The sequence below is a fragment of the Diabrotica undecimpunctata genome, chromosome 2, assembly GCF_040954645.1.
Source record: "Diabrotica undecimpunctata isolate CICGRU chromosome 2, icDiaUnde3, whole genome shotgun sequence".
NCBI lineage: Eukaryota > Metazoa > Arthropoda > Insecta > Coleoptera > Chrysomelidae > Diabrotica > Diabrotica undecimpunctata.
In genome coordinates, this window is record NC_092804.1 from 21,385,193 (window position 1) to 21,397,952 (window position 12,760).

The window sequence follows — 12,760 nt, forward strand, 5'->3', positions numbered from 1 at the left end:
TCGTATAGTGATACGTGAAAATACCTCCAAGACGAAAATTCATAAAACTATGGACATAAGAATTATTTCTTAAGTTTGATTCACAGCGGAAATGCTTATTAACGGCATAGAGGAAGTTTATGGCATTGTTTACGTCGCAAGACCCACGTAACAGTTAACCACAGATTTTACGGTGGCAGCGTTCTCGTAACGAATTCCTAATAATTATAAAACTCTCTATTTATCTCTCAAACTCTCAAAACTCTCAAACTTTTAACAAGAATTGTTGCCAATAAAATAAATAAAGAATGCACTAGTGAAGAACAACAAGGCTTTCGAAAAAATGGGTCTAAAAGAAAAGCTGGACAAATTGCCAAAAAAGCATCAGAATATAATAAATCGCATTTATCTTAATTTGTTTGTTAAGTGAACGTTTAATTCCTGCGTTTTTTACCCATATTTCAAATGCGTCACATTTGAGGCTAAAACTCAAAATTAAAATTTTATGCTACAGGTTTTAAAGGCTGGGCTCTAGTAATCGAAATTTTATAGTAGCCAGACAATAAAAGGAATCGATTGTATTGATCTCATGAAAATCATAAAAAATGGCAAAAATCGCGCCTTGTTTATTTATTTAACACCTTTATAAAATCTAATCTTTTATATCTAATTTATGTTGAAATCAAACTGCCAAGGTAAGAGTTGACCACCAGTACATCCAAAATATCAAAATACAGAGAGGAGTCCGCCAGGGTTGCGTGCTGTTTCCACTACTTTTCAATGTCTACAGTGAAGCGGTATTATTTCAAAAAGCGCTCTCAGATTCAATAGAAGGTCAATCAGAAGGAATCAATGGAGAAGTTTTGAATAACTTACGTTTTGCAGACGATACAGTAATAATGACGGATAACAACAATGATTTACAGAACGTAATGCAAGGCCTTAATGAACGCTGTCATGAGTACGGACTAAAGATACATTTAAAGAAAACTAAATGTATGATCATGACTAAATCTGCACATGCAAATATCCAATTGACTATTGAAGATACTGCAATTTAGAGTATTAATAACTATAAATACTTAGGAACATGGATAACATCAGATGTAGACCAAACCACAAATTAGGACTTAAAAAGTTTCTTTGTTATCGGGATATAAGGTTAGAACTACGCCTGAGAATGCTTCGATGTTACGTGTTCTCTACTCTTCTTTATGGCTTGGAAGCGTGGGCACTAAAACAAGTCCATCTGAATAAGTTGGCCGCCTTTGAATTTTGGTGTTACAGAAGAATCCTACGAATATCATGGATTCAAAGAATGTCAAACGTGAAAGTAACTAGAAGGATAGGAAATGAGGCGGAAATAATATTAACTATCAAAAGACGAAAGCTTGAGTACTTGGACATGTGATGAGAGGGCACAAATACGCATTATTATAACTTATTATGCAAGGCAAAATCCGAGGAAAGCGAAATGTGGGAAGACGAAGAATATCCTGGCTTAAGAACTTTAGGAAATGGTTTGAATGCAGTAGTGCAAAGCTTTTTAGAGCGGCAGTCAACAGAGTCCGCATAGCCATGATGATTTCCAACCTTCGATAGAAGATGGAACTTAAAGAAAAAGATAAAATCTAAGTTTACTTGCTGCCAAGTATAATTGCAACCGAAAGCTAATCTCTTTACCTTTAAAACGCATCTTGATTTTTGTAGATAAGACACTTAGATCAAAAGATATCGAATTTTTACTGTTGAGCTGATACAAATTTTATTGAACATTGATTTCGCGCACGTAACTGACATTCAAAATCGACGGTCACTCCAAACGTTGTTTCTGAGAGAACGGTACATTCTATATAAAAAGTGATAATAAACATTTTTGTTTAAAATTAACTCAGCTACATTTTTTTCTACGGCGTAGAGATTCTTAACAACTCAATTTTTTTGCGTTTTTACCCCTCTACGAGGGGGTTTTAGGAGGAAGTTCGGGGGTAAAAGCGGTAAACTTTTTTGAATCTTTTTTGGGGTCCCAAAATTATTATCCTTAGCAAAAGTTAGCTTGTTCGTAAGATTTTTAGAGATTGAGATTCATTTTCGTCTCTGACGACTGGAGTATTAAGGTACTTGGCAACAATAGATCACAGTAGAGATGAGTAGTTCACCATCGAAATAGTTCAAATGAACGATTCTTTCAACTGAACTAATTGAACTAGTTCATTAATTTTCATAGAACTAGTTCACTGCGAACGATTTGCATTATGAATTATGTCTCAACTTCTAAAGAAGAAAATAATGAATGAATGAGATCATGTATTTATTATTTTGTAAATGGGATGGACTGACTGACTAGTTTAAAAAAATAAATGCCGATTAGCCTCAGATAACAGATAATAGTGGTGATAAGACGAGACATCTGGCAACCAGTTATGTTAGTGTTGGATTTTGATTTCGGTCCTACAAATAGTTCTTTCGCGAACTAGTTCACTGAACTAGTTCATTTTTGTGAAATAGTTCTCTTTTTTTAATTTAGTTCGTCTAAAAGAACTAACAAGCACACCTCTAGATCACAGTGTTGAAATAGTGATGCCGGTTATCAACTGTCAATTTATTGTAATATATACGTAATAAATACTCGTAGCGCATGTTTAATTTTAATTTTTACTGTGTAATAAAATTTTTATGTAATTAACTCTTTATTGCCATAAGAAGGAACAAATTCTAACAGCGGATAACAAAAGATTCCGACAAAATTCCTTTATTTTATATTATTTGTTAATAACATTTTATCTTAACAGATTAAATCAAATGTAGATAAAAACTTATTCGACAGAGTATTTGTGAGATGAACTATATTCTTCCAAGTAATAGTCTTATGTTTGGTGTGTTTACAATTTCGTTTTTTGGATTCTTCCCATCCCACGACAAACAGTCTAATATCAGAATGAATGAATCACATCTGTATCACCGAGTCTGCATACTAAATTAAGTTTTTTTGTGACATGATAGTAATTGCGATTTTTAGTCGAAAGCTTAAAATACGAAATGATGTAACCTTGTGTAGGTTTTATATAAGATATATCCTCTTCAACTGAATTATACAGTTGTGACAGTTGGACAGTGTATTTTCTTTAGGGATAACTAGAGTTTTCTGGAAAGAATTTTTAAACAAGTCGAGCAATTATTGGAGATGCGTGGTCGATTGTAATTACACAATTTTCAAATTCTCACAATAAATTGTGAAAACATGTAGTCAGATCCTATTTTGATCAGTTTGCGAAAACCACATACAAATTTGTAGATATTCTGGTGGCTAATAATTTGTTGTTAGTTCCAATATTAATTTTGAAATATATGTAAATTTTTGTGGATTTCTATAAAAATAGATTAACTTAACCAAAAATTATCTGTTATCATATATTTTGTAATTTGTTTCAAAATATAATATTTTTTTATTCTACTTGAAGTTGATATGATAGTTCTGGTCTTCATTGACGTAATGGGGTATGCTTTGGGCGAAGCATGGTTGAGGATACGTAGTCGATAAAAATTACACAATTTTTAAAGTCTCATAACTGGTCAGATCCTATTTTAGCAGGTTTGCGAAAAGGAGTGCTCGAACAGTATCATCCCTGAATATTCCTGTCCAAAGGCTTAGTTTCTGATTAATACTTGGAAGCGGTGAGCTCTGCTAATTTATTCCTACTACCCCCAGTTAGATGAAGTTGTCGGTAAGATTTTAAAAATAATTTTTCTTTAATATTTATTTAATGTTAACATTTTTTAAAACTGCAACATCCAGTAATAGTTAACTTTGGTGAAGAAGTGATAAATAATAACGGAAACAGACTTATAAACCTATGTACATCATTTGACTTATAAGCCATGAATGAATTGAGTTTCTCTTCACAAAAATATGCATAAATACACTTGGTATCAAGATACAAGACAATTAAAATCAGTTATTTATTATTTTATAGTTAGGCACACATCTGAAATAAAAATACAAAACACCCCAATATACAGGGGTATATAATGTGGATCGCATCATTACTTACTGAAATCTCGACCTCAAATTTCCTATAAACATAGAAACATCCAAATCAAATCTCATCTGAAAACTACGAAACAACTGAAAGGAAAAAAAGTTTAATATAATTCCAAAGGCTTAGTTTCTGATTAATACTTGGAAGCGGTTAGCTCTGCTAATTTATTCCTACTACCCCCAGTTAGATGAAGTTGTCGGTAAGATTTTAAAAATAATTTTTCTTTAATATTTATTTAATGTTAACATTTTTTAAAACTGCAACATCCAGTAATAGTTAACTTTGGTGAAGAAGTGATAAATAATAACGGAAACAGACTTATAAACCTATGTACATCATTTGACTTATAAGCCATGAATGAATTGAGTTTCTCTTCACAAAAATATGCATAAATACACTTGGTATCAAGATACAAGACAATTAAAATCAGTTATTTATTATTTTATAGTTAGGCACACATCTGAAATAAAAATACAAAACACCCCAATATACAGGGGTATATATTGTGGATCGCATCATTACTTACTGAAATCTCGACACCTCAAATTTCCTATAAACATAAAAACATCCAAATCAAATCTCATCTGAAAACTACGAAACAACTGAAAGGAAAAAAAGTTTAATATAAAAAGCCCTTACGATGACAACACGAGAGACCAGAAACTTAATTGTTCATATGAAAACCACGACAAAAATAAGCTTGATGACCACATAATAAAATCACTTAAGGGGACTGAATATTATAAAGCTTTGGGAAAAGAAGAGCGAACTTACTGACGAGCAAATAAGAGCATAATGGAGTGGCGAACTATAACAACAGAAACAGATACAGCAACAAACTTATCATAAACAGCATATCGTGACGATAAACAGGAAAACAGGGGTACTTGTTTATTTTACTAGTATTGTTGTTAAAAGTAAACTGATTATTTATGAACTTGCGTGCAAGTAGATGTTTTCCAAAGTTGTTCTAAAACGTATTTAAAATAGCTCAATTCTTCAATACTCTTCCAGCTTAAATTATAATATTTTTATATCAATTTTCTAACATCAACTGCTTTTTTTATTTTACTTGTAAACTATACTTTGGGAGTATACCACGACAAAACTGGTCCATATTTCCAATCCTTTTTGTGACTATAAATAGTTATATTTATTAAGTGTGTGTCTTCTACACTTACAAGGTTACAATTTTCCGTCGGATACCTCTGAAACATCTGGAAATGTTCTTGTATACATTGCATTGTGATCCAAAACGGCTACCTCAAATGCCTCATTTCTTAACAGATTTCCAATTACCTTTTTTTTATTTACCACATCCAGCTTCTAGTAGTTTTCTCGCTAGTTTTCCGACATAACTCGAGGACATGTTGCGATGTAGTTTATTAAATATATTTTCAGCAGCTCTAACACTATTATTATTTCAAAAGAGAAAAGAAACCGTTTAAGTTGCCATTATATTTTTGTCTTCCATTCCAGATCTGTGTTTTTCTTAAAAATTGTTATGTAGTTATGCAGTGCAGCTTCTATTTTGGTTTTATTACTTGATATATTTATTTAAAAGTTATATTGTCATCGATTCTTTATCGTTTAGGGCGAAAGAATGGACGAAAGATAAAAAATATTGCGAGAAAACGGTTATGTAAGGTATGTCTGTGAAGAGGAGAGATATTGGTATAACCTAAATGACACATTGAAATAAAGGCAAATTTATAATGATTATCGTCAAGCATTTTAGTGAAGAAAAAATTTCTCTTCTCTCGCGATGTATCTCTACCATGATACGGGTGGGGGAGCTTGAGACTTCTATAGATTATGAAACTTATAGAGGGCCACCCTTGCCGGACAGATCAAAGGAGAAGGACGTAGAGAGATACCTGGCCTTCCAAGGATGGGGTTGAGTCGTAAGGCTAGCTACCCTACACTTATTATTTATTTATTATTCAAAATCACTGAGTTGATAGCAAAAAAAACCCAAAAATGATACGACTCAGATATTGGATGGAAACTGTGGTAAACGAAAACAACGAGGTAAATGGAGTTATGGTATTTTGAACATAAAACATATTACAAACATCAAGAAATTATACAGGAAATGACAAACCTGAAAATAGATGTAGCTATCCTCTGGAAGACAAAGAAAAGATAACGGCTAGTGAAGATGTTAAAAATTATGTACATTTCTAATCCGAAGTAAATAAAGACCAAACAGCTCAAGCAGGTATATATATTTTAAATCACAAAAAGTAGATATATGAAGTACATATCAAATCACGGGGGTCACATAATGGACGCTTTATAATAGTGACAATTTGTTTAAGAGGCAAAACTGTGACGATTCTTGATATATATGCTAAAAATGACGATTCGACTGTCCTGTAAAAAATTATTTTAAAGAAGTCTTGGGGAAAGTACTAGATGAAATCCCAAATACTCATGAACTGATAAGTGTAGAAGTCTGCAGACCTTAGGGTCCTTTTATACGAGAGTTAATGTCGTCGCGTTAGCGTTGGTTCAACCGGAAAATGGCACTACCATGGAGTAAATTATACGAACGACGTTGCCATCGGAGAGTCCGCGTTATTTCGAGGGCAAGCGTTGCTAGCGCGGCCTGTCGAGTTACCTTCGCGCAATTCACGCGTTGCATCTTTAACTTCAAGAATCGTTGGTGGTTCCTCTTCCCTTTCGTCTGATCCCCTTACCTTATCTCTTTCGTCTTTCAGGATTTCTTCTTCTTCCTCCATATTAAGTGCCTGGTTAAAGTATTCCACCCATCTATTCAATACATCTTTCCTTGTTGTTAATAGATCGCCATTCTGACTTCTGCATTGTCTTGTGGTTACCTTGAATTCTTTTCTGTTGATATTAACTTTCTTATAGAATGCTCTGAATTCTTTCTCTCTGTTGAGGTTTTCTATATACATATTTAAGTTCCTCATTTAGGTGGTTTCGTTTTTTTCTTTTGTATATCTTCTTTTCTTCTCTTCTCTTTGTCTGGTAATTCTCTACAGCTATTCTAGTTCGTCGGGTAAGCATCTTTCTGTAGGCTTCATTTTTCTCTTTTGTTGCATTCTTGCATTCATCGTCAAAGTAATGATTTTTACGGGCACAAATTTCTGTTCCTGTTTCGTCTTTCGCTGCTGTTTCAATGTCTTTCTTTATTCTGGTCCAGTAGGAGTCTATACCTGTCTGGCATTCTTCATTTACATTTTGATTCCTTAGTCTATTAGTGATGTTTAGTGAAACACAGTCAGGACGTGGTTGCAATGAGGTATCTTCTGGACTGCTGCAGTATCTTTTTCAACTTGAAAAAAAAATGGCTGAAGAAGGCAAAAGCGGGTTAAATTTGGAGCTATTTTCCGACTCATGCAGTTCCCAAAACAAAAACAGCATCCTTTTGACCGTTCTTATTCATTTTTTGTAAAAATCAAAGGTTTTTAGTAACATTCAACACTTTTATCCCATAAGAGGTCATAGTTTCATGCCCGCTGACAGAGTTTTTGGCAGGGTAGAAAAGGAATATAGGAAAAAAGAAGAAATCATAGTACCACGAGAGTACTATGAAATCCTGAACAAACATGGAAACGTTAATATTTTGGGCAAAGATTGGAAACTTTTTGATTATAAATCTTCTTTACAACAGATAATAAAGAAAAAACTCCCATTCAAGATTTCTGAGGTTCGAGTGCTGGTCTATGAAAAGATAAACAACAAAGTAGTTTGTAAGGTACGTACTACCTATGCTGGTAGTGACGTACAAGTGAATGTTGATGTGAATCATTGGAACTTCCGTTGAAGTACCAGCGATAAATCGTGTCAGCGATCTGAAGAAAAATGATGTGAAAAAACTGCTGGGGGCTATCGATATGACAGACGAAGCAAGATTGTTTTATGAGGATGTCATTGGTGGAGTTCTTTAGAATGACATTCTTGAAGAGTCCGTTGAAGAACATGATGATCCATGCGATGATACAGAGGTAGATCTTTGAGAACAGCTACATAATTACATTGTTGTTATCGAGTTTTGAAAAAAACTGCATTTTTCTTTTATTCCTTTTGGATTAATACATAATGTTATTAAGTATGTTTTTGCGTGTATTTATTCTTGCTTATGCCCTTTTGCAACTTTAAATGTTAGTTTTCCATTTTAGCAATAAACGTTCTTCTGAAACAGAAAAAATGCTCTCCTGAAAAAAATGATTTTAGCAGATATCGAGTTTTAAAAAAACGGTCCTCAATTGTCGCATCTCTCAGCTTTTGCAAATTCCATTTTCTTTATCCATTTTATTTTCTTTACCGGTGTTTGAAATCACTAGGCCTCAATGTTGATATCACTAGGCAATAATCTGAGTCTACATTAAAGAAATTATCAAGCAAAATAAGGAAAAGTACAAAGAGCCAATTCAAAACAAATGCGAACACACAATAGAAAAGTAAAAGCTACAATTTACTATGTTTACTGTGAATAAGCTACAAATAAATTTATTATATAGTTTCATATTTTAAAGCTTAATTTTGTTTTTTTAATTTACCTTGAAAGTTTTATACAAAATACTCAAAATACTTTGTGGTCTCTATCAATAGCACTTTAAAACCCGTAATATTTTGAAATAGTAAATGCCATCGTCCTATTATACTCTCCTAAAATTTTGGTGTGATATAACTGACATTATTATTACCTCTTTTATCGAAGTTAAAAGAATTTTAACATGTTTTCACATAAAAAGCAAGCAATAACACTAATCACCTAAGATTTTTGTGACTATATCTCTAAACTATGAACATTAAACGGCTACAATCATAAATTTTATTGACACGCACGTAATTTGGAAGAGTCCAGACAGGTATTTTTACAGGGTGCTCAATTTTTAAGCGAACAATAACACATGAAATAAAAAAGTTTTTTTTTTATCTGTGACTAGTTTTTAAAATACATTTGGTTTTTGGATTCAAAAATATCTTAAATTTTTCTATTACGTCAATTTTTTAAGCTACGTGATATCCTCTTTGTAGAGGATATGTGAAGATGTTATTTAAAAATACAGTTTTGTTCTAGTCATAACCTAAAAACAGATATCCGGTACTTTTGAAAAACAATGCATAGGGGGCAGATGTGGACACCATACAGGGAAACAAGTGGATAGTGTCCACTTGTACTCAATAGGTTCTTTCAAAACAAAACAGCCTAAAATATTTTTTTTTACCTTACAGTTCAAAATAATGGTGAGAACCTACATGAGAAAAACTGATAGAAGTAATATTACTGAAAACGTAGTAGTTCAGGCCATTTGCGATATAAAAAATGGTAACGGATCAATCAGAAATGTAGCAGAGAGATATGGATTGAAGGAGTCCATGTTACATAAAAGATTAAAAAACCGAGTCAAAAAAATATAAATGATACAGAAATATCCTAAATAAAGTTTTCATCAAAATATACAACACAGCAGATTTTTCTAAATGAAGAAGAGGACAGTCTAGTAAATTATATTTTTCAATCTTCGAGGTTACAGTACGGATTAACTTACTTTTATCTTCAACATTCGCATATGAGTATATTCTAAAGCTTGAAAAAAATGTGCCAAAGTCATGGTCGGAAAATCATTTTGCTGGAATTGAGTGGATGAAAGGTTTCATGAAGCCTTACAATAATTTATCTTTGCGAAAACCGGAGTCCACGAGTATAGCCAGAAACATCAGTTTTAATAAACTTAACGTAGACATGTTTTTTGATAACCTAGGGACTGTTTACAAAACGTACAAATTTACTAGTGATAGAATCGTTAACGTAGATGAAAGCGGAGTGAACACTGTTCTGCAAATGCCAAAAGTGGTCGCAAATATGGGCTGTAAGCAAGTGGGACAAGCAGTTGGAGTAGAGAGAGGTGAGCAAGTGACGTTTGTTGGAATAATCATTGCCAATGGAAATGCTATTCTACCTGTTTATATCTTCCCACGAGTGCGATTTGAAGAGTCATTCCTGACTGGAGCTCCATAAGGCAGCATTGGTATTGCTTCTCCAAGTAGTTGGATGACCAGCGAGGGATTCCTCGAAGTTGTAAAGCATATTTAAAAAACATACATGCTTCTAAGGAAAACCCTGCGGTAATACTTTTGGATAACCATAATACACAGGCAACGTTAGATGTTATATTTTATTGTACGGAAAATGGTTTAGTACTCTTAACGTCTTAACGTTTCATCCACACACAGCACATCGTTTGCAGCCCCTAGAAGTGTGTATTTGGCCCTTTTAAGGGTCGTTGTCGTGCTGCATTCAACTTATGGATGTCTACACATCCGGTAAAAGCTATAACAATGTATGACATTGCACATCTAACAGGTCTAGCCTTTGACTAAGCATTTAATAGGAAAAACATTATTTCTGGGTTTCAAACACTGGTTGCTATTTAGGCCACATTACCAGAGGTGCGAAATATGAGATATTAAGGCTCATAATGCGAGGTAAAATCAAGGGTAAAAGATCCATATGAAGACAAAGAATTTCCTGGCTGAGAAACCTAAGAGAGTGGTATAGTTGCAGCTCAGTAGATCTTTTTAGAGCAGCCGCCAATAAGGTACGGAAAGCTGTGATGATAGCCAACCTCCGATAGGAGAAGGAACTACAGGAAGAAGAATCTAATTCCGAAATGCCTTCTACATTATCGGCAAATGTTCAACCACAAGTCAACAATAATTGTCAACCTGTTTTAAATACCGAAAAACAAAGTTCCAAAATTCCAAAGGCCGTGAGAATAAAGTCTAGAAAGAAAGAAAGAAAAAAATTTCAACCATTCTGACCGCTACACCAAAAAAAAACAGATAATTAGAAAATGAAATAAGAGAAAAGGAGGAAAAAGAGAAACGGACTCAGGAAAGAAAAGCAAGCAATATAGAAAAGAAAAAAATCCAAATCCCACATTCGCCAAGTTTTTGATGAGGAGACATCAGAAAGCGAAATTGAGAATTATTGCAAAGAATCAAATGATAGTCTTATGGAAGTTGAGACTGAAGATGGTAAATATTTTGGATTGGATCTTACGAATATCCAGAAAGGGGATTTTGTTCTCATTAAATGTTACAAAAAAAAATCGGTTGCCTGTAAAGTCGGTTTTACGGGCGAAGATTTTACGTGACAACGTCTTTTTCTCGGTAGAATATTTATTGATATGAATATTATTAAATTGCACAATAGGAACAAGGAATTGAATGAAAATAAGAATTGCACAAATTTTAACTATAGAAATATATTTTGTTTACTAAAACAGTGTACATGTAAACTTAAACTTAACTAATTTCTATTTGAGTGATTTTCACCGATTCAACGCGCCTAATTCTCTAGTGCTGCGCGCGCAGCGGACCGATCATGTTTGAGTGGGAGAGAGACGCAAGGCATTCGCCGGTCCAGCGGGCCTCTCTCTCGTTCGGTGACTCATCGTAACAGACGTGAGCGGGCGTTACACTTTTTCATGAGTGACTCCGAGCCACAACCTAATTTAAGACGTTGTCACGTCAAAACACTTACATTCTTTGTTGGTCAAATCAAAAAGGAACTAGAAGAGTCAGATTTTTTAGTAAATTTTTTAAAAATGACGCCGCGACAAGGTTTTGCATTTCCAGATCAGAAGGATGAGAGTCATATTTCTGCAATCGTTATTATGAGAAAATTGCCAGCTCCATATAGGAGCTCCGACAGGTATAATATGGGATAATTCAATGTATTATGTTAAATAAATATTAAAAATTGCACTTATAAAAAAATGTTATTATTTTATTTCCATCAAAACTTGTGCCCATATGTGCCCCGTAGAAAATATTGTCTTTTCCACATGTGCCTCCCTTAGGGGCACATGTGGACTAATTACATCTACTTGGAATTTAAATACTGCCAAACTTAAATATACATAAAGACTCACAAATATGTGAATCTTACATTGAAGAAGCCGATACTTTACAATGAATCTCATTTTGCGATATATTACCCCCTCTCCCCTACTAAAAAAGTTATTTTTAAAAAATTTGAAATAATAATTTAAAACATAATGGATTTTAGAAACTTACTGTGGTAGCTGACGTTCTTGTTGGTATTTTTTGCGAAGAAATAGATTTAGAACCAAATATTTTTGTGAATTTAACATATGCTCCCATTACATCCGTTAATGTGAAAAGAAGTTTCTCAATTTACAAATATATGTACATAGATAGAAGCCAAGAGTTTTTATTTAAAAATTTTGAAAAACGTTGGGTCATTTATTATTTTCATAATTCTAGGGAATAGTATTTTACTTTTCTACTACTTTCATTATTACATTACAATTACCTACTTAGTTTTAAAATGTATTTATATTTTTAATTATTAAAATGAACATTAAATAATATACCAATATTAAATATATGTTTCCGTTGATAGTATGCATATTTTCTAAAAGAAATGCATATTTAATGCATATTATTGGGTAAATTATTGCATGTTTCACTTTTTTGCATATTTGCATAGTGATAATAATGTGAAAACGATTTTAAACGGTTTTTAAACAATTCTTATTCGTAGAACAAAGCATAGTTTGTTCCAAATAATCTTATTCTAGACTATTATCCCAATTAATTGGTAAGACATATTTGTTTAAATATAACATTTTCACTGGCTTGTAATTTTTATGTAACATAAAGTACACAAAGAATAACAAACTGCTTCCTTCCACTCTTTCAATTCGGGAGTCACCAAGCAGAAACGGAAAAAT

General features: G+C 33.0%; 1 protein-coding gene across 1 annotated transcript in view; it reads right to left on the reverse strand.

The window, feature by feature from the left end:
* Syn (synapsin) overlaps positions 1–12,760 on the reverse strand; it is a 340,086-nt gene that overhangs the window by 75,725 nt on the left and 251,601 nt on the right. The gene's annotated exons all lie outside the window — the stretch shown is intronic.